The following is a 22,954-nucleotide window of genomic DNA, read 5'->3' as shown; positions in this document are numbered from 1 at the left end:
GATGTAATCATTACCATTAATTAGGCTTTATTTAACCATTAATTTATTGGTTTTCATTATTCTAATAAGAGAATGGAAAAATATTTGAAAGGAAACATAAAAAAGAATTTTTTTTGAGTTTGTAGCAGTTTGTAAAAGAAACATCAAGTTTCATTTATTCAAAGAATCATTTATTGTTTTGGAGCTTCTCTTTCATGTTCTTCAAAGGATACATTCTCCATTTCAAGGGATTATTAATTACTTTAGAGGATCATTTTTTGTGAAATTCGTACTAATTGTAGAAGCAATGATTATTCTTGAGGATTTAAGAAATATCCTTGAAGATCTAACATATGCCATAATTGTAGCCAACAATTTTTCAATGGATTTTCACTTATTAAAGGTGTAGTCATGAAGAGGATTGAAAAGTATTGTCATGGAGGGAATAATAATTAGTAAGAGGCCAAGGCATTTCTATGCTTTGAGAGGATTGATATATTATACATGAGTGTAATGCAAGAAAATTGTGATTTCACAAGTTCAAAAAATAATGTTCAAGATATAACAATACAAGACACCGATAAGCATTTTTATATGATGAAATCTAGAGGTAAAACATTAGTATACAAAAAGTTATCAATAATCAATATAAATAGTGACATCATAGGTTCGGAGAATATTTAGACATCATCATGAAAACTAGATGTGGTGACATCAAATAGAATAGGTCATGTTCATAAATCAAAGGATAATGAAATGATTAATTTTGATTGATACTAAAGTTGGATATTCTCTACTAAAAATGTATACAAAATTGGGTAGAATAGATAAGGCCATTAACATATATCTTTTTTTTTGTATGTCATATCATACACAATTGAGACTTCAACATTCATATCTAGCTTTTTTCTACCTACAATTCCACAAATGAAAAGTGAAAAAGAGGTGTTCTACTTTTTCCTACAAACATATTTTCATTGATATTGACCACAAAGATTTATGTGATCGAATAACTTGCAATCATGGTTTTTTGGAACCCCTATAAAAGTGTGCCTTTAGTGAAGTTTGTGGACAAAAATTGGGTCATTTGTGCCATGTTAGCAATGTCAACCAAGTTTTTCCTCTTGTCTAGAGGGAAGGTTATCAAAGCATTGCAATTGTAGATTACTTGAGGATGAACTATATTGAAGTAAGATAAAGAAGTCTTTGATTGATAGTAGCACTAAAATAGAAAGAAGAAACATGTAATGCCAAAGACTTGAATCTGAAAAAATAATTTCCAAATGGATAAGAAAAAAGATCCAATACATTATATAAATGGAGAAATAACACAATGTTAACACAAGATGATTTGTAAAGATAAGCTTTAGAAAAATACAAAGTCCTAACTAAGAAACATGAAAAGGGGAAAAGTGATGAAGAAAGTGCACCTAGTGTTGAAGTGGATGAGATTAATTAAAATGTGTGCTACTTAATGATGGACGTGCCATAAAAATATCACACTAAGTCAAAAATAAATGAAAATCAGTTCCCAAGGTCCCATTTTGAAGTGGCATTACCCTCTCAAAATTCCACCATGTTTGTTCAAAGTGACTTGAAAACAATGCCAGTGTCTTTAAAATGGAAAAATCACTAAGTATTTTCAATGAAAACAAGGTGAATAATTAAGTTCTCAAAATTTGCACCTAGAGGAAATGGAAATGTCAGTGAAAAAGAGCCCCAAAGAGGAACAAATAACTATTGAAAAGCACCAAGATGGTTTGATTCTAAGTATCAAAATGTGCTATATAAATTGAGTGTAAAATCCAAGTAGAACCGCACCCATGATGGAATAAGGCTAATAAAAACATCAAGTTAATTTTCTTTTTTTCTTTTTTGGTCATATGATAAGGGTCTTAGTATCGCAATAATCTTTTTCCCACTCATCATTAGAAGTGGCAAATAACTTACAAAACCATGTTAATAGAAAAAAAATATTAAGTGATTAGCATCTAGGAATTGATAATAAAATAAGCCATAACAGGAAGCACATTTAGAAAGTGGCTTTTCCAAAAAAATGTTCTATCTTAAGTCCAAAATGTGGGTGATGAATTAAAAAACTTCATCATAATAAAAAAAAATGGTAGGCATTTAGGAACCAATTTGAAATGGCTTATCCACGCTGAATCAATTAGGTTACTAATTGGGAAAAGAGAAAATAGATTAGGATTTTTTTATGAAGCACACAAGTGATTATAAGGAATCAGTGTCCAAGGCAGCATTTTCAGCTATACATTGAGTCAATCTTGAAGCAAAGATAAAAGTAGAGTTTTGAAGAAGAAAATGCATAAATATCAATAATAATTCCCTTTCAAGCTACACAAGTAAAACTCCTACATATTTTTCACTATAGACTTAAGGCATTTTTCTTGTATTTTTGAATGTATGTGTGGAAAATTTAAACATGTAGTGGAGGGCTTTCATAAATGGTGACTCTTTTTCTATTTTTTTTTTAGCTCTTTAAGAGTGCCAATAGTTCTGCATGGAATTTTCATCTCTCCCCAACAATTTTTTTATCTCTACAAAGATTCTTGTCAAATATTTGAATACCAAAGAATAGGGGCAATAAAAAGATTATTTTTCAAACCATTAATTATTATCAAAGAGAAGATTTACAAAGTATTATTAAGGGTCAAATTTTTAGTTTACTAAGCGTGCCTATTTATTTTGATTTATACTAAGCTTAGACCACTAGAGAACCTTGACGAGCATTATTATAAAACCACTTATAATATTTCATTGAAATGACAATATCTATGGCACTATATGGATTAGATGCATCTACCTTAAATAGTTTTTTTATCACAAGAAATTATGTGCCAAGTGTTTGAAATGGAAAGGTGTAACTAGGAGGGGAGGGGTGAATCAATTACCACAAAAACAAATCCAAAAATCCCTTTAATATTTCAACACAATATAAAACTAATAACTTATTGTAACTTAGTTAACATAGAATATTCTACTGTATCTTAGTTAAAATTGAATATATTATTGTTATTTGGTTAGCACTAAACATGAGAGATCTTAAGATATTAAATGTGATTAACCTTTATTAACTTAGCTATAGAAACATAAGGAAAATAACATGAACAAAGGAGACATCAAGATTTAACATGGAAACCCAATTTGGGAAAACCATTAATTGCAACTATTTACTATTTTCAACTTCTTCTGAAGTGAGTCCTATTAAGAGCCAACTTGCTAAAAGGTTACAAAAAATACTGTTAGGTGTGAACCTGTTAAAGGATTTAATTCACCCTATTAGGAGTGGCCTTGTTAGAGGTCTTTAGATACTTCAATCTAGAAATGTCACCTTGTTAAAGGATTCGACAAATAGTTGTTAGGCTAACTTTGTTAGGAGATTTGAATCACTACTACAATTATTAGAGAGTAACAATGACTTGACCTGATTTTTGATGTAACTTTCTTTACTAATTTTAGATATTTTTTTTGGCTTGAATAATTGATCCTCTTTGATTAGAATGTTCTTTGTTGTTTAGTCAACTCGGATACATTGATAGCCTTCCAATTTGCTTCCTTAATTCATCTTCTTCAATCCCATGTTTCGTTAATTTAATCCTCAAATTGACCTTATACTCATATGAATAAACTTGTCAAGTCATCTTGAATATACTTTCAATCAAACAATTTTCATCCCTTAAGTCTACTTGAGTTAACCAATAAATCTATTAGACTCAATATATTGTCAGTCAAATAAAATAGAATTGAGAACTCGGTCAACTTAGAGAAACTCTTTGTTAACCGGCCCAACTTGGTCAATACTGATTTTAAACTAACTTTCCTTTGATAACCAAGTGAACTTGGTCAACTTAGGATCTATGCCAATTTTCCTTTGGTAACCAAGTGAACTTGGTTAACACAAGATCTACCTTTGATGCTTGAGTGAGCTCGGTAAGAACTAACTTTGAAGTTGGTTATGACTGGAATGCTTAGCATACATAAGAATTTGTCTTCAATGCCTAAGTGATCTCGACAATCAATGATTTTCTTGGTAAGGCTTGATATTTTGTGTAACATCAAAGACAACATACAATTCCATAATTGGTTTCAACAATCTCCCTCTTTGGCATTGATGGCAACGCAACATGTCATAGTACAATGAAATTCTAGAGCAAAATAAAGTAAGGATAATATTCTTAGTTTCATTTTGATTCTCATCCATGAGAACTCCCACTATTTCTTTGACTGCAATTTCTCCTCTGACAGCAAACTCTACTTCTTTACTAATACAAAATTTCTTTGATATGATAAAAAAACTCCCTCTTTAACATCTTATACCACAGACAACAATCAATGTGTTTTCCATGTACCTGATGTACTGATTCATATGCAATCTTCTCTAACAATATTGATTCTAAACTGACTTTCCTTTGGTAACCGAGTGAACTTTGTCAACTTTGGATCCATGCCAACTTTCCTTTGGTAACCTAGTGAACTCAGTTAACACAAGATCTACCTTGGGTGCCTGAGTGAACTTGATAAGAAATAACTCTGAACTTGGTTGTGACTGAAATGCTCACCATACACAAGAAATTGTCTTTAATGCCTGAGTGAGCTCAATAATCATTGACTTTCTTGGTAAGGCTTAACATTTTGTGTAACATCAAAGACAACATACAATTTCATAATTTTTTTCAACACCAAGAACTAATAAATTTTTGAAATATAGTAAAGACATCTTGTAGTTCCTACCCCATTTTACTTTTAATTATGTTGTTGAACACTTTTAGGCCTGTTTTCATATTATTCTATTAGATGTAGTAGTACTTGGTTACCTAGATGGGTTGATATTATCTTCATGATTTTCTTATATATATCATGAGGTATTTCTTACTTGGGATATTTTATGTGTTACTGTGATGCATGGTTATCCATTTGATGATATTTAAATGTTTTAATATAATGATTATAGTTAGGATTATGATGATATTTTATACAAATTATGAGTACTTGTCCCATACTTGCATGTGTATGGTGCATGTGTCTATTTTACTTTTTTGTTTGTCATGACTAGTGTGGTTGAGGGAGGGAGTCATAGTCACTTGCTAGTCGGGATCTACATGATGTATCACTAGTCCCCTCCATTACTTGTTTAGTTTGTGTGTGTGTGTGTGTGTGTGCGTGCACGCTCAACTTTTATGTAGATTGTAGCTACTAGGCCTCGACTTCTTTGAATTGCTAGGATGAGTGTGCCCTATCATAGTATATTTCAATGGTAAAAGAGAGGACATAGTTTTCAAGTCCAAATCCCTATTGCGAGCCATTTTTTCATGTAGTAAAAGACAAGTATTTATTTACTCTACCCTACTGAATTTGTCAAGGTGACATGAATTCAATGACTTAAGCCTTGAGTTTGATTTTTATGTTTTGTCTATTTTTTGAGTTCTTTTGAGTAAGTGGTTTACTTTGTGACCTTAAGTGTAATTAGACATTCAAAGGAATTAATTAAATTAATAATTTAAAAGGAAAAAAATTAAGAAGGAAAGTATTATCAAACATTTTTTTAATTAATTAAGAATTAGTTAAATAAAAATATTGAATTAAAGGACTTGGTTGAAAAGTCTAACTTTATAATTAATAACAATTAAATTGTCCTAAAAGCTAAAGTTAGCAAAATAATAATTATTTAATCTAGCCTTTATAAATTTAGAAGTTGCTTTTAAATAATGTGAATTAAATATCAATTAGAATTAAAATAAACAATATTATCTTCTCAAAGCTTAAGAGGAAATTATAGAAAAATAAAATAAAATATTAAAAGGCACTAAATGTTCATGAAAGATTTAATTAAAATAAAATAAAAAGAAAATTAATAAAGTGAGAGCCTATTTTGGAAAAAGAGAAACCCCAACTAGGGATTGAGGCCTTTAATAAAGAATTGGAGCTCATTTCTCCACACATAGGTTTGGAGGAGCAACTTGAGAATTGTTAGGTAGAATTTTTGTTATGGATTTTTGGAGACAGGAATTTCATAAGCACAAGAATTCACCGGTTGATTAGCATCAGATTGAGGTAAATCTTGTAGAAGAATTGAAAACCCTCATTGAAAAGATTGAATATGCTTGGCTTGGAAACATCTATGAAAACTAGAAATCAAAAACCCAAATAGAAATTTATTGAATTTAGAAAAGAAAAAAAATTCCATAGCTAGGGCTTTTGAAACAAAAATGTATAACCCAATCCGTTTTAGAAAGAAAAATGATTGATTGAAACTATTCCCCCTACAAGATTTGTAACTAACAATATTATATATACACCATAGCAATGAATTTATAGTGGTAAACATTTTTATCCTTTTACCAAAAGTGAGTGTTGTAGAGGGGGGCTATTATAAAAAATAAATATATTTAAAATAATTTTTTTATAAATAAATTGGGAGGGTGGGGGCCATGACCCCCCATTCTCCCCTCCCTGTCGTCGGTGATGGTCACCAAGGTAGCCATGTTGTGCAGGAGCTCTTGGAGTTGTGTGGCGGCCACCCTAAATTTGAGGTTTTCAAAATAAAAAATAAAAAACTATTTAAATATTTTATTTTATTTTTCTTTAAAAAAAATGTAAATTATTAAAATATGTTATTATATAAGTTTTCTTTTATATATAAATTAGTTAAACTTAATATATTTAATTTTATTAAATATGAATTTAGTTTTTTGAATGTAAATTTAGTTTTATTAGATTTAATCAAACTTAAATGTGATTAGATTTAGTTATTATGAATAAAAATTATTTTATTTTAAATTGACTATTATTTGGCATTACCACTTTTAGATTTTCAATGTTAACAAGTATTTTTGAAATAATATCTGAGAGATTAATCATCTTCTTTTAAAAAGTGTAATTATCAAATTAAAAATATTATTTGGAAATATATTTAACTAAGAAAAGACATGGACTCTTATCTATGGAAACAAAATTTAGCTTAAGGACAAATAAACTTGGAAAGCGATATCTATTGAGAAACTTTTACAACAAAAACTTTAACTTTAACACAAACCAAACTTATTGAAATATTCTTGAAAACTAACATGGTTGAATGCCCACGCTTGTGTTTTTCAATATCCTTATGGTGTTGTGTTCTATCTGGTGATGGGTTTTTGGGAAACCTGGTAGTTTTTCCAGATAGGAATGATTACCAAAGGCTTGGAAAGTGAGTGATATCTTTTCTGATGGTTTTATGTGATTTTTTTTAGTGATGATTATTCCTTTCCCAACCATTGTTCTAAACTCATGTGTTTTGTGATGAGAATCATTATTTCTTTATAAGCTCATGTGTTATGATTCTTTAATGCGACCTATGGAGGATTTTTTTATATATGGTCTATTTGTGATTCCAATTGCTTGTATAGAACTGAGATGCTTATGGTGATTTCTATGAGATGCATGTTCATGGGCCTAGGATAGATTATCTATGTGTATGTTGGGAAGTGGCTTGCAATGGGGACCAAAGCCCTAAAGAGGTTGTTTGGGTTATTCATTGGAAGTAGTCTTAATAAGTGATAACATTTTCATTAATGGGGTTTAAATGAATTAACAAGACATCAGTTTGGTACGTCGATCAAGCCTCGAGTGCTAGTTCAAGCTAGGATGGGAGTATAGAGGATGCTTGATTGTGACCTTGCCACATCGGTAAGCCTTGTTTGTATGAAAGGATTCACTAGGGGGCCAAGGTCCTTAGAGACTACTAGGGTAGCTGTAGAGTTTACTCATGTGATGACACTTGTCCATATGTATATTAGATTTCCTACATGTCTTGTTGCCTTTGGGATTAGACATTACCTTGTGTACCTAACACCTTTGCGATAGAATGCTTTTAGGATCTTCTCACTTAGATTCTTATTATAACTTTTAGATAGCTAACCATTTGGGAATTGAGATTATATCCTTAGATGGATAGGAATGGGGCCACTTAAGTTCGACAAGGTTGGGTGGTAGTGATTTGTTTTGTTTGTTGCATCTTTGATGCAGACGTTCCATCCTTTCTACTTGATTATTATAATGTATGTTCATACTATGATATTGTGTACTTTAGTTTTGAGATTCTATGGGATGATGTTCTTATCATGATGTATATGCTTTTAATATTTCATACCCTGCAACATGTGTAGTGGATGAGTATGCACACTTTGTACGTGTATATTCTTTCATGAGATTTTGTACATGTGGTTATTCCTACAACATGTATGGGATCAATTATCAAACTTAAAACTTAAAAAAACTTATACATGTGATTCAACATTATGAAACCCTTGAGAAATGTAAGTGTTATTATTTTTATTATTTATGTACATGATGTGTATTTGATTTATTGCTTCCACATTATTATCTCGTGTATGTTTTAATCATTTAAATAAAAATTTGTTTAGAAAACTTAGCATTTTTATAGGTTAACTTCTCTTGGGTTCCTTAATGGGATGTTACACATCTCAATATCACTTAAAGATAATTTTTAATGGAAAAAAAATCAATAGAATTTTATTAAGATTAGTTCTAAACCCCTAAAATATTTTTCCCTCAATCATATTTTTAAGTTGTTTCTATCATGTTTTCAATTAAGGGTTAAAACATAATTTTTGCAAGGGACCCAAAACCCCAGTCGTTAGTACATTAGATAAAAAACTAAGCCAAATAAAATCATTCCTAACAAAATCAACAAACCCACTACACAAACTGGAAAGAAAAATCCTGCAACCAAGCCACTAAAACTAGCAACAAAAACCAAAACTAACACACACATAAAAGACCAAAAATCCAGAACTATTAGGAAGCCTACAGTCATGTAAATTCCTTGACCAACTCCTTCTTAAGCTTTTTAGTTTTACCAATGGATTCTTTAAACTCTTATTGACTAGCAACAGGGATAGTCAAATTTATCTTTCTCATCATCGCTCTGATATATTTTCTTAGACTAGTTGTGTTCCCAGCATGACACAAGGAGGTATGAAAAGCTAAGGCCAGAGGCACACCTAACTATCCAAACACCTTGTTGATTAAACACAATAGAAGAATAAAACATAAAGAACAACACCAAGGAGAGAAAGAACAATAAATACTTTATTAATTCATCAATTTTTCACATACATGCCTAGTTTTGAGGCCTTCTAGGTTGCAACCAACAAGATTTATGAAATTCCAGACATAGAACTTTCACATATCCTTGATTCAGACTTCCAGCTCCCTCAACTTTGTACTCTACCTCTAAGAATCCCTAACCTAACCTAAACACCCCTATTTATACTTTTCAAAATGTCTTAAATAAGATTCTAGATTATTACATAATAGAAGGTTGACCTCAAAATAGTTTACACACATACCAAGAAAAGATCCATGCATCAAATTCAAGATCTAAATTACTTACATAAGTCAATTCAAACTAAAAACCAATCATAGACAAAATTGGTAAAAGAAGGAATCGAGCATCGACAAAAATTAGGTTCACTCAGTGCATGAAGGTAAACTCTGCGACCAAAGCACTTGGGCAATACTGGGAAACATGACCAACACTAAACAACTTGTCAACAACTATAGCTTGGAAACTAATGGAGCTCAACACTAACTAGAAAAATGAACAAACATGAGAAAGATAACAAGGCAACCAAAGATGCTCCTGCATCACAACAGAATTAGATGCTTCTAGATCAAGAAGCAACAACTTCCTAGCATATTGATTCACCTTACCCACTAGCCTATTCAAGCAATCTAGTCACCTCTATAAACCCCTAATAGTTTTTGGTGACACAATTAACCAGAATTTATATCTTTTTCAATTCGTTCATTCAGGTCCTAAGACCCTTTATCTTTATTACCCTCACCCCCTTCTATATCCTTATCACTCACCTTCACCACTATGCTTTGAATTTCTTCCATCTTCACCTAGAGAGTTTTGTATTTCAAATCAAGCATTTTAATGGAGTTAAATGTCTATTTCTCCATCCTAAAAGTGTAAATATAAATGGATTTCATCGTTTACAAGATACCAAAGGGAGGGTGAACCTTTATATCTCTCTAATCCTCCTTTAGCAATGTCAACAATTCTCTTTCAATTCAAGGACATGTCTTTAGGTTTTGAAATATCTTGTTCTTAGTATATATGAAGAATGTTTGCCCAAAAATGTCAAAGATATGAAGTCTATGGAAGGCTCTAATAAATGTCAAAAAAGGAAAAGATTATAAGATACACAAATATTTTCTAGTACAATAAGATATGATCGTATGTTTTTTCCACCACAAAATATATCATTCTTTTGTTTTCTCTTTTATTGTTTTGTTATGTCACAAATTCAAAAGGTGGACATTATAATTACAACTTGATATTTTCAAAAAAATTGATGGTTGTTATGGAGTATTTCACACTCCATATTTTGTTAATCCTCATAGTGTCTCTAGTTTCACTTTAAGTCTTTTAAGAGTTATTGTTTCGTGTCTTATTAAGGTTATGATCAAGCCTTTGAAATCTCAAACATCTCTTAATATTAGCCCTTTTTTTATTTAATGATTCAATATTGTTTAAAATTCATAATTGTGTGTGTGTGTGTGTTATATGTATATATACATACATATATGTATATATATACATATATGTATGTATATGTACATACATATATATACATATATGTATGTTTATATACATATATATACATATATACATATGTATACATATATATGTATATATGTATATTTATGTATACATATACATATATACAGTTAGAACTAAAATAATTAGGAAAACTTATGCCAAATACCATATAATTATTTTCAGTGGATTGAAAAGAAAATTTGGTTTGGTGTATTGGATACATTATATAATAAAAAATTATATACTCTTTTGACAAAATGGAAGAATTTTTAATGAGTTTGGTACATGTTCTTGTAAAATGTTATAAATATGTTAAATGCATGTAAAAATGTTATACAAATGGTCATTTTATACGTATAAAATTGTAGTAGCAATGCTTAGTTTCATAATTCAATGGTTTTTTGAATTGGAAAATATAATTATAATTTGAATACAAAGGATGCCTTGTATGAGAAATTTGGGTAGTGAGTGTGAATCTCAATATTGAATAATGAACAAGATCAAGTCTATCCTTAAAGGTCAAGTAAAAATACTTTGAATCTCCTTATAGAAGAAAAAACTAAAGGTGGGGTAAAAAATTAAAATGAAGGATGGGTTGTGCATGATTTTCATACCCAAACACAGGCATTCCATTTAGGGTGGGTGAAAAAATAAAAGGTAGCCTATGGGATTAGACTAATGACATTAAGGAAGGAAAAGTTAGGGTGGGCCCAACCACACTACGAGTCCAATCTTTGAGTGTTCTTGTTAAGTCGGGTGACCAAAATATTATTGGGCCATCAAACTCCCAATCCATATGACCTCTCCCTTTTGGTATAGAAATCTTTACCCATATCTCTTATTCTATAGTTATCAACCTCTCTACCCATGAAAACCTCTATGAAGCACCCCCTAAATAACCCATTTATTGTAATTATTATGTTCAAATGAGGTGTAAGATTATATCTCGATAAGTGTTTGATTTGAAAGCATAATAAATGTTTTTTTAATAATTGATGGTTTGAAAACATAATTAATAATGTTGTTTTATTTTGATAAACAACTTTAAATAATGTATATTTTATTAGTGCTTCTATAATGGTACTTGGCACTTGTATACTTAGCCATACCATTTTTCCTTTCAAATTTTCTATAAGGCCTCCTCTCTTTAGTCTACAACTGCATTTCTTCTTTTAATTCTAGTATGAACTACATGTCATTCATGTCATTTTTATATTGTGTGTGGATATATATATATATATATACACACACTTCAATCTTTGGTTTAATAAAAATAAAAAAATCTAGAGGGCAGGAATATTGAAGCATGTTTTCACCTAAATGTCAACACACACTAATTATATTAGGCATAGAGATAGTGAGAAATGTTTCAAAATGTGTATTTGAATTTGTAAAACATACAAGAGAGATTTGAAAACTTTGGGATGACTTTTCTTCTTATCATACTTATGTTGAAAAGGAAACAAGGCTTCCAAAAATCTTAGAGCATATTCACAAGAAGCCAATAGAGTTCTCATAAAAAATATCATCCCTTGAAACAAAATTTAAGAGATGATTACCACAACCATGCCTCTGAACTTCTTTGGAAATTATTTCATCTTTAACTAGAGGAATAACAAATGTGATGTGCTAAACAAGGTATCCATTACCACATGTATCCAAACTTAAAAGTGTGGCCAAGGTAGCAATCTCACCTATAATAAAGTGGCTTGTAAATAAAATGGTATTTCATATTTCTAATGCCTCCACACCTTGTAGCAAAAAAAAAAAGAGTTTGATTACTTCCAAGTACCTTAATTTCAATTATGTTATGTTTGAACAAAATTAAACTTATTTTTCAAAATAAGGCACTTCCATATGTCAATCACATTCAAAAGTTGGGAAAATTTTGATGAAAGGTGATCCCCTTAATACCATAAACACATAACAAAAACAAAGAAACGACAACAATTTGAGAGAAAAAAATGTGGACTTTTTATTATTGCCACAAATGCAGAATTATAAATTTTAGAATTATAATATGCTAACCCACATGGGTGCCTTCATTACAGTAATCTATAAGACAAAGCTGTGAACTATCACCCAAATTTGTCCTAGACAATGTTTGGGCATTTCTTAAATAGGCAATTTAATGTCGCTTAGGAAGGTTCTAGACACTCAAACTTAATACCTAGGGTAGACAAACCCTAAAAATACATATAAAGTCAGCCAAATACATTTTTGAAATTTATTTTGGAAGTTTTGGTCAACCCAACTTCGGAAGGCCATAACTCTCAAACCGTTGCTCTTATTGGCTATTATTGCCACTTTTCGAAAACCTTGTCTCCCAATATGTAGGCTCAAATCTATGCAATTTCCCATCCATCAAGTTTTTGGGCTTCATCTAGGAACTTTTAGGTCTCCAATGGTGAGCCTGAAGTTTATATACCAAACTTCTACAATAAATCCATGAATATACATGATATGGCACTGAGCCTCAACTGATAGGCTGATATATCCAAGATGGATATCCACCTATGAAATTAGGGCATTCTAAGCTCGTACGATTGACTTACTAAGTAGCAAGCCTCCATAGATAGAAACTTTGCATTAAGAAAACCCTTATTTAAACAACTGAAATGAAATATTTTTGGTTGATACAAGATTTCTCTTACACCCAAGATGCTCCTACATCAGACACCTGAGGTAATTTGAGAAGTAACCCCATCACGTCACAAGTATTCAAAGGAAAACTAAGATATTTAATCTCCTCCCTTGCTAGCCATGATGAATCTTCTACTAGTCTCCCTTTCCATTTGACTGGGTATTCTTCATAAGTTTTTTTCCTTGTACTTTGTCCATCATGACTATCTAGTATCTCCTCAATCTCCATGGTAGCCAAACTAGCTATTGGAATACTCCACTATGCTTCTACAAATTCATCCTCATCACCTCCTTCATAATACTTATCAAATATAAAATGTTTAATATTGGTGAAATATTCGATTTAGTGGGTAACTCTCTTCATATGCATTTCCAAAAGCATGCATTTTCACTACCTTGCATAATCCAAACTTCTTAATTTTCAACTTATTGTGTGTACCCACTCGAAAATGCTCCTTTCTCAAATGAACCATGACTTCATCTCCAATCTAAAATTCCTTCTACCTCCTTTTCACATCAACCTTAGTCTTGTTTAATGAATTCATCTTTATAATGTGCTTCCTCATTACCTCATGGATTTTCTTCAAATGTTCACCAAATTCTTTTGCTTCAGCACTACTTATCTCTCCTCTATCCAACTACCTCAATTCAAAAGCATTTTTGGGACTACTCCCATATACAATCTAGAATGGTGATTTACTAGTACTCCTATTAATAGAATTATTATATGCAAATTATACTAGTGGTAAAATTAGATCCAATCCTTTTGGTTTATCTCCAATTAAATATCTCAGCAAGTTTCCCACACTATGATTCACAACTTCTACCTATCCATCAATTTGTGGATGATGTGATGAATTGAACTTGAAATCTATCTTCAATTTCTTCCATAATATATGCCATACATATCCAAAAAAATTGGTATCTCAATTTGAAACTATACTCTTGGAAAACCATGCAGTCTCACCACTTCTCTAAAAAACAACTCTGCCACATGAATAACATCACTAGTCTTCTTGTAGGGAATGAAATGTGTCATCTTTGAAAACCTATCAACCACCAAAAAAATAGAATCATGCCCACGCTGAACCCTTAGTAATCCAAAAATAAAATCTATGCTAGCATCCTCTCATGGTTTCTCTGGTACAAGTGATGACTGATACAACCCTGTATCTACTTCACTCCTTTTTCCATCAGACATACTCTGCAACTCTATACAAAATTCTTCACATCTCTTTGCAACTGTGGCCAATAATAGTTCTCAGCAACCAAAGCAATGGTTTTTTCTCTACCAAAGTTTATATCCAATCCTCCATTATGCTTCTCCTTAATTAGATTCTCTCTCATTGAACTTTTGGGAATGCACAACTAGCTTTCTTTGAACAACATACCATCTTGGATAATGAAATCCAACCACTTCATCCTGACAAGAGTAACAGGTTCTTTACAAGTCTCCCAAGCTTCACCAAAATCAAGATCCTCTGGATACAAATTACTAATCTCCTTGAACCCAACCACTTTAATATGCATTTTTGTTAGTAAAAGTTATCTCCTACTAAGAGCATCTGAAACTCTATTAGACTTCCCACTCTCATGTTTGAAAAGAAATGTATAACTCTACAAAAACTCAACCCACTTCAAATGCCTTTAGTTTAATTTTTCTTGACTATAAAAATATTGCAAAGCTTGATGATCAATATACAAAAAAAACTCCTTAGGAAGAAGATAGTGTCTTCACTTCTTCAATGCCTAAACTATAGCATAAAATTCATGATCATAAATAGAATATTGCTTTTAACATCATTGAACTTCTCACTGAAATAAGCAACAATTTTACCATCTTGGCTCAAAATAGCTCTTATTATAGTACTGCTAGCATCATAGTCTACTTGAAACATCTTGCTAAAATTTGGAAGTGCTCAAACAGACTGCTCTATAACTTTATATTTCAATGGATTAAAATTCTTATCTACTCCTATAGTCCACTTAAATTCTTTCCTATACCCTCTCCTTGTTTTAGTCAAGGGTCCACAAATACTACTAGAACCTATTATGAACTTCTATAAAAACTAGCTAGTCCATGAAAAGATCTTACCTTTGTAGAACTCTTTGGAGTAGGCCATTTGAGGATAGCCTTCACTTTCTCTGGGTTGATTTTTAGACCTTCTGCTGAAACTACAAATTCTAGGTACACGAACTCCTTCTTCACAAAACTACACTTCTTTAGGCTTATCAACAACTTTTCTTCCCTCAACTTTTCAAACACCATTTAGATATGAATCAAATTCTCCTCCAATGTCTCACTAAAGATCAAAATATCATCCATGTAAACAATGACACATTTTCCCAAAAACTCCTTTAGTACCTCATTCATGAGCCTCATGAAAGTGCCTAGTGTATTGGTTAGCCTAAAAGGCATGACTAACCACTCATAAAATCCTTCTCTTGTCTTGAAAGTGGTCTTCCACTCATCACATTCTTTGATATGAATCTAATGGCATCCACTCTTCATATCTATTTTTGTGAAATACATAGCTCCACTCAAACAGTCCATAATATCATCCATCCTTGGAAATGGAAATCTATACTTGATTGTGATCTTGTTAATAGCAAGAGAATTTATGCACATCCTCCATTATCCATTCTTCTTTTGTGCTAATACACCAAACCCTTTTGCAAAAAGTTGTGAACTTGTCTATTCAATGTTAAAATATGATTGAAAAGATCATTGGAAAAGAGATTTTTAAGAAGGAGATTGTTGAAGAAGATTATGTGTTTCTATCATTTTTTTGTCACTGATGTCAAACCTACTATTTCTTGGTGAGACAATTTATTATAAGATTCAAGTACTATCACTTAGTTGATTGATGAGGAGATTTGATCAATAAGATGTAAGAAAAGCACCTAGAGGAAAGGTTGAGTTATGATTATGTAATAAGTACAAGAATCAATCAAGACAGTAATGACATGATGTATTGATGATCTACTCAAGGTTACAAAATGTCTGGCTACACTTAGAAAGTTTAGAAGAATAAGTTAAACAAATTTTGTTTGCCAAGCTTGACTGAGTGGATAGTAGGTTTCAAGCAAAGTTAGTGCAAGCCAAGTAGAAAGTCAATTGGAGCCAAGTAGAAGCAAAATCTAGTGGATGTTGAGCAAGTCAATTGATGCTAAGTAAAATTTAGTTGATGTCGAGCACTAGTAAATTTTAGTTGATTCTAAGTGATTTTACAGTTGATGCAAACCAATGCAATATGTGCAGAGCATCAAGAGATTGATAATGTTGAGTTACTACATTATGATAAAAATCAAAGATTCACTGAAACTAAGCTAACAAGTTTGTTTTCTTGAAACTTGTAAACCAAGAGGAGGATAAGATTAATGATTTTGTGGCACAAAATTTAATGTAAACCATTTTTAGATGAATTCAAATGGATTCTAGGAGAAATTTCTAGAAAAGATAAGATATGGGGTAGATACATTGTATCCTATCTAATCCATCCAAAACCCTAATTTGGATGATGGATAATGAGCAGGAAAATATTCTAATTTCCTATTTATAGGAATGTCTAGTTATGAAGCAAGAGAGATTGGTGTTATGTGCAAGAACCTAAGGAGGAGAATGAATTAAAGGTTTTGCTTCATCAAGTGACCCAAGAGAAGAGTCTACAATGGAATATTAAGTAAGAAGAATTAAGGAGATGAATGCTTGAAGGGTGAACAAGTTATTAGAGCTACAAAGTATAAAAGCCAAGCAGAATTGAGAACTAAATAGAGATTTGTAATCTACAAGTGAAGTTGTAAGTTGTATTAGATCAAAGCTCTATTGTTACTCTCTAAAAATTATATTAGTCTAGGGTAAATCCTTTGGATTAAGGTTGACCTAATAGTCATTGGAAAATCTTTTAACAGGGTGGCATTCCAAGTGAATGGACTAAAGTCCTCTAACGAGGCTCACTTTTAACAGGGTGATTGAAATCCCTTAATCGGGTCACATTTAACAATGTGTATTGTAACCTTTACAGGGTTAGCCTTTCACAAGGCATCACTTTAGAAGAGTGAAAAAGAAGTAGCATGTTACTAGTGGTTTTTCTCAAATTTGGTTTCCACATAAATCATTGTGTCAAGTGTGCTGATGAATGTGTTGTGTTTCATGCTTTACACTTCTGCAAATTGATTTGATAATAACATACAAGTTTTAGTAAATGCACATTGGATACATGCATAGGTATGAATGTTTTATGAGTTCACTAAATTATGAAAAGTTTTATTTATGCATCTAGACCTTGAATAATAGATTCACACCCCCCCCCCCCCCCTCTAGTTATTCTAAAGTAATTCCAACATTCAACTCTTCACTTTTTTTTGGTGTCATTATGTGTGCTACCTTGTTTGAAAAACTAGCTCTTAGAATCAAATCCATCTGGTGACTAATCTTCCTTATTGGGGGTAATCCATTAGATACATTATCTAACACAATATGAGAAAACTCTACCATCATATCTACAACTTTTTTAGGTGCCTCCTCTACTTCTTCTTTAACATCTATTGGAATTATAGAGAAATACATATGCTCACACTTCATACCTTAGAGAAACTCCTCTCCATCAATGAAACATATTCTAGCAACACTACATACCTTTTCTTCTTTCTCCTTCAATGGCTTCAACTTATGCTTCACTCCATCCTTTGTTAGAGTGTAGGTATTTTCTTGCCCATCATGTGCATCATACTTGTCAAACTACCATAGCCTACCCTAAAACATATGACATATGTCCATCGATATGATATCACAAAGAAACTCATCCTGGTAGCTTCCAATCTTGAACTTCATTGAGCATTGCTCCCTAACAATGACATTGTAGTCATCTTGCACCCAGGAAATACGGTGTGGATGTGGGTGTTTCTACCTCTTTAGCTTCAACTTTGTGACCATCATTTCTGACACCATGTTGTCAATACTTCCAACATGAATGATCACATCACAACACTTATCTTCACATATGTACCTTGTGTGAAATAAGATTCTTCTTTAATCAAGTTCATTCTCACCACTCAGCATGACTCTTCTATTAATTAGGACATCTCTTCTTTCAAAAATTTTAGAATGTGATGATCTGGCATCTTAATCAACATGTACAACTCTAGTTTGGCCTTCTACTCTCTAATATATCCTTCCTTGGCACTGGGAACATTCAAATTCTATATATCCTTCTTCTCTATAGTGAAAAAATTTCCCATAGATGCCTCCTCTTCTACATCCTTGTCTTATGCCTTTTCCTTTCTTATCTCTATTATTTTGATCATGTAAATGATTGAAATTGTTCACCCTCTAGTTTTGACTGTTACTGCTTGCCTCATCCTTGTTCTTTTGATCATCATTTCAGTCTCTATAAGATTGTCTGCTAGATCTTTCATCATGACCTCTTCCACTATTCTTGTTATCAAGATTATTACTTAGCTTCTTCTCTACTCTTAGGGAAAATTGGAATGCCTCCTCAATACTATTCATTCAAACTAGTCTTAGCTCCTCTTGATTGCTTAGTCTTAACACATTAAGATAATGGGCCACTTTCTCCTTTTCAGCCTTTTCATGGCCGATTCTAATGAGAATTTGATAGAACTCTTCAATATACTCTTGAACGGATTTTCCCACTTGCTTCAACCCTTACATTTTCTTCAACCGATCAAGCTCATAATCCATAAGAATGAACTAATGCTTCATTTTACTTACATTTTCTTTAACGGATCAAACTCATAATCCACAAGAATGAACGGTTGCTTCATTTTAGCTACCATCTAGTCCCATTTAGTGATTTTATCTTTCCCTCTTCTATTTTTCTCTCGTTGGACCTCCTACCACCAAATCTTTGCATGTCCCTTTAGTTTGGCCTTCACAAACTTGACTCTATCCAAATCTTTAATATCTTCATATTCAAAGTACTCTTCTAATTCATTGATCCAATCAATCAATTCCTCTGGGTTCAAATTTCCTAAAAATGTGGAAACATCAAACTTAAGTCTTTTTCCAATACTAGAAATGTCCTTAAAAAGCTTTGCCTCCTCTAGGTTAAGAAATGTTGAGATAATGGGTGTTTTACACATTGCATAATATTATTATATTGTTTTGTCTTATTTTATTATGTAATTTTGCACCTAGATGAGCATGCAACATATAAAGATTCCCATGGGATATACTTGATGAGTTGTATTGCAACATTGTGATAATATTTCATGTAACTATTTTATATTGGGCAAAAATGTGGGGTCAATGGGTTGGGTAGCACATGGTTTATGTAATACCACTTGGTAGTTTTTTGGGACTTGCTACTATATAAGTAGCCACAAGGGTAGTTGTTGTATGTGAGAAAGAAGAAGGCAAAAAGGAAAGAGTTAAGCAAGAATGCTTGACAGGTTAGCCAAGGGAGCATTTTTGAAGGTTGGATGCATGGCATGGGATGTGTAGATTAATATTTTTTCACATGGATTGCTTGGTTGTGGCTATCCCATTGAAGGCTTCCTTGGTTTTATTACAATGGTGTTTTTTACTACATAATACATGGTGATGGATGCTTTTGGAGGTTGGGTTTTATCACAATTTTTGTAGGTATGTTGTCTATTCTCTTGCATGTGGATTTCAATTCAATATTTATTTCAGATCTATTATGGGTTATGTGGAAATGGTTATATTCTTTTTTGCAAGTTTCCTTACAAGTGGTATTAGAGCTATAGTTTTATTATTATAACCTAGATTGAATCCATGGGAATGCATGAGAGGATAAAAGAAAGGGAAAGATATATGAGTTATTTATTATAGATTTGATGGTTTTAGGTTTGCTATTATGATGGGATATTGGTAGATTTTGGGCATGTGAAATTGTTGGACAAAAGGGTTTTTCGGTGTTTCATTTAAATGAGGGTTTTTGCGAGAGTTTGCAGAAATGACCTCCTAGGTAATAACAAACCTCACCATTCGATATAATATGCCCTAGTTTGGCCATGTTCAGAGGAAATGAAATATTTTTTTAGTTTCAGCCTATGATGGCCATCAAATTTAATCCTATCAAAAATTTTGTCACAAAAAAAATCACAGAGAAAATAGCAAAAAGATTTTCTTAGTAAAACAACCATAACTTTCTCTCAGGATATTAGATTTCAGATTTTTTATAGGTGTTGAAAAGCTAATTCAAAGAACTCAACTTGGTGTAGGTTTGGTTCTATGATTTTGATATTTTGTCAGGTTTAAGAGCCCAAAAGTTAGATGTTATTTATATTGAGCACAAATTAGGCATAACTTGGGCATACAAAGTTAGATTTTGGACTTTGAGAAATCAATGAAAAGCTCTTAGAGAGATCTACACATTAGTTTGGATTTGGTGTAGGTTTGGCATGGTTTATTTGGTGATATATTAATATGAACAGTTTACGGTATATATTTACTATGGTAGCATTGTGAGTTTATGACATTGTACGTTTGGAGATTTAAAATGTGATGTTATTATATACTTAGTTCATATTTCAGATTGGTCTCATGATGATATGGTTATCAGTATGGATATGTATGATGACTTGTTGGGTCTACAAGTTGTGCAGTGTTGTAAGTAGTCTATACTTATAGGTTGCATTTATAGCTTGGTTATGGGTTGTGTTTGCCCATTGATCTTTCATTATTGATGCATATTTAGATTGGTGGCTTGGATTTTAGTTGTCTATGCCCCAAGTCACATTTTTTTCTTCTTTTTCTTCATGTAGAAGGGATGAGATGTTGTTACCAAGTACAGTCATGGTGGAGGATTGTGCTTGACTATCTTATGCTGACAGGTTGGACATATTGAGAGTCAGATGTTTAGTTCATGAATGAGATCATGGTGCCATGGATTTTTTCATGACATAATTAGATATACAGGTACATCCTTGATTATCATTAGTTTGGATTTCTAATTTTGTTATGGTGGTATATCTTCTTGGTTAAGGATCATGGTTATTTAGTTTCTTTTGAGGAGCTCATGATGTGCACTTTGAGTTCTTTGATAGTTTGATGCCTTGGTTGATTCTCATGGTTAAAGGATACTTTTTTCATCATGATGTCATGGATAGCTTGGATACACAGTTTAGTGTGAGCTTGTGATGGTGATGAGGTGACAGTGCAGGATTAGTTCCTGGTTTGGTTTGTATCTTTTTGGTTTGGAGATCTTGGTTTCACTTGGCATTGTACTTTGGTTGTGTGTATAGACCTGGAGGATCTTCATGTAGGAGATGGATTTTATGATGCCATAGGTGACTTAGTACCATGGTTGAGTGAGATTTTTCTTCGCATTGATATATTTATTGAGTGTTTGTAGATGTTGGAGATTTGTCTTAGATCTTGTTGTTGTAGAAGCATCTTTAACATTTCCATGGTACACTTGGTTATCTTCATGGTGCATGAAGATAGTTAGATCTTGAGGACTCATGGGGTTCTTGGTTATCTTTATGGTGTGTGGAGATGGTTCTTCATGGTATGTGGAGATGGTTTTTCTTCATGGTGTGTGGAGATGGTTGCATCTTGAGGACACATAAGGTTCTTGCTAAAGGTGTGGTTTATGCTTTCATTTGACATATTATCCTTAATATTAGGATGGTTTAATTTCTATTTCATGGTATACTCTTGATATGCATTTAGAGTTTTGACATGTTATAGTATGTTCATATGGAGCATGTTATCTCTTTAATTGAGATGGTTAGATCATATTGTCATGTTTATGTTCCTTAGGCCATGGTTGGAACTTTAACATTGATCTTAGTTTAGTTTCTTAGTATTGAGTACATTGATCATTTTTTGGATACTTCATGATGTTTCTATGTTGCAATTGGAGTTGGCATGGATTGATTGGTTACAGGTGCTCATGGATACTTAGAGACGATGGTGATGTTGATTTTTCTAGGATTGGAGAATTATTTATTGGGATAATTATTTGGTTTCAGCAGGAATTTTGAGGGGCATTCACCTAATATGGACTTGAGAGGAGATTGTTCTTAGATGATTCTTGGTTGGAGACTTGGATATCTTGATAAGCATTCGCATTCCCCAGTCTTGGTCTAGTTGGTGGTTTGCTACTTCAGAGGCATAGCCCATTGTTTCTCTCAAGTGAATTATATTTATGATTTTCTTTCATGGATATGGATCTTGAGCTATGGCACATGAGTTAGTTTTGGAGGGTTCATTTGAGAGATGGTTTAGCATTGGTTACCTCCATTTGCATATATTGTTATGCTGGTTAAGTTTAGGAGATAGTTTTATATTGGGCATATTCCTTGGATTAGGAATGGTTATTCCTTGGTTTAGGAATGGTTTATGAGTTTTATCTTCTTATGAGAGGCTTACATCCATGATTAGTTATATGGTATGATTTGGGTGTTGTTGTGGCTTCTTGGTTGGGGTTCTATGGAGGAGATCTCACTTGTATAGTTCACATTTGGAGGTCTATGTAGAAGGACATAATATAGGTTATGATTTTCATGGTTTCTCTCTAGTCTTGATTATCTTCCTGGATGTTTGGTCTTTCTTATATTGGATTTGAGATTGGTTGGAGATTTTGATCGCTAGTTTGTGCTCATGTATGTCAGGTTATCATTTTATGTATTGTGGATGTCCTTGATACTAAATAGATTCACTTTTTTGAGATGTGAGTGGATTGGTTATAGATTTGACATTATCTT

The sequence above is a fragment of the Cupressus sempervirens genome, chromosome 10, assembly GCF_028749045.1.
Source record: "Cupressus sempervirens isolate cs-2001-9-10 chromosome 10, ASM2874904v1, whole genome shotgun sequence".
In the NCBI taxonomy this organism is placed as follows: Eukaryota; Viridiplantae; Streptophyta; class Pinopsida; order Cupressales; family Cupressaceae; genus Cupressus; species Cupressus sempervirens.
The sequence above is the reverse complement of the archived record's forward strand: the minus strand, read 5'-3'. Positions refer to the sequence as shown.